Raw genomic sequence first — 1601 nt, forward strand, 5'->3', positions numbered from 1 at the left:
CCACCCCCCCCCTTATTGATGGGATCCTGTCCCAACACCCCCAGCAGGACAAGGACCTTGATTTGTTTCCTTTTTGGCCAGAAAATAAAGTCATGGTTCAGCCATGGAGCCACCACCAACAGGTCTGGTTTTATCTCACCTAAAGTCCTATTTTGGGACAGTTCAGCCTCAGCAAGGTGCAAACTTTGCTGTTAAAGCACAGAAAGCTGGGAAAGGGAATGGGATGTTCCCTGGGGCAGCCAAGGGCGTAAAACCAGGAGAAAGCCTTTGAAGGAAAATTTCTGATGGGCTTGAAGGGATCCTTTGAGGATGGGGGACACAAACCAGTTCCTATAAAAATGTTTTTTCAATCTATTTTGCAGACTGGGCCCGTTCACAGGAGCACCAAGAGTGCTGTGGGAGATGAAAGCCTCTGTCTCCCTGGTCCAGCATCCTGTCTCCAAGAGCAGCCAGCGCCGGATGCTCCAGAGGAAGGGATAAAAACAATGGGAGCACTCAGACTCGGGATAATCCAGCCTCTTTCATCCAGCCCTCTAAGAAAGATCAGTTCATATCCAGAAACCCAAGATGAAATGTACTTTAATAGTTTGCCTGGTTCTCTTTACTGACAGATCCCTGTATTCCTGCCACAGTATTTTCCATTTCTATTTCAGAGGAGTGGATTGGGGTCACAAAGTAGCAATTCACTGTTTGATTTTGGGGGAAGCCTGGCAGTTTTGGTGCAAAGGGGGGAAGAAATGTTTGCTTGCAGGAGCCTGAAGGGTGACGCTGTGGGCTTTTAGCGGGATAAAAATAGGAATTGGTTACTTTCCAAAGGGAAAAATAAACTGCTAAGTTTCCACTGACTTGGAGTTGCAAAAATGCATCTTGGATTCTGGAGCACTTGGTAAAATATTGTGGTTCAGGTCAGTAAATAGCAGAGAGCATTAGTTTGGAAATAGCAGTGTAAATACCCATCTTAACGGGATGGTTTGTTTCGGGTTCTTTTTTGGGTTTTAGACTCAGCAACCTGTTTTAGCCTTGTGCTTTAGGTTTAAAGGCAGCCCCTGGCTGGCCACACACCTCAGGTGCTCATCTGCTGCCCCAAAATGAGCCCAGCTGCCCTGTACCAGAAAGATAATCTATCATGCCTAGGGGAATACAGGGAAAAGGGTGAAACTGGGAATCTTTGCACATTGGCTGCCCTGCAAACTGCTGCCAGCCCCAGGGCCCTGCCCTCACCTCTCCAGGTGGGACTGGGATTTGTGTGGGCTGGCCCAGCTCAGGAGCTCCATCCCAGCCCTGGGATCAGAAGGGTCAGGGAAGCTCCACAGGAGGCTGTCCCTGCTGCCAGCCCTGCCAGGCAGCAGTGACTGCTCTGTGCCCACAAAGGCACACCCAGGCTTTTGTTTGAAAGCCTAAATTAGATCTCCAAACTCAAAGATCTTCCAGCACTTCCAAGAAAAGTTGAGTTCAAAGGTTGTCAGAACTCTTGGCTCCTCTGGATATTCTCCCCACCACAGGTGATGCCCACCCTGCAGCCCCAGAGACCTGCCCAGTGCCAGGGCCCCTCCTTTTTCAGCTGCTGCCAGCTCCAGGTCACACAGCCTCCCCTTCATGCC

Source organism: Corvus brachyrhynchos, unplaced genomic scaffold (assembly GCF_000691975.1).
Source record: "Corvus brachyrhynchos isolate BGI_N302 unplaced genomic scaffold, ASM69197v1 scaffold200, whole genome shotgun sequence".
Classification (NCBI taxonomy): Eukaryota; Metazoa; Chordata; class Aves; order Passeriformes; family Corvidae; genus Corvus; species Corvus brachyrhynchos.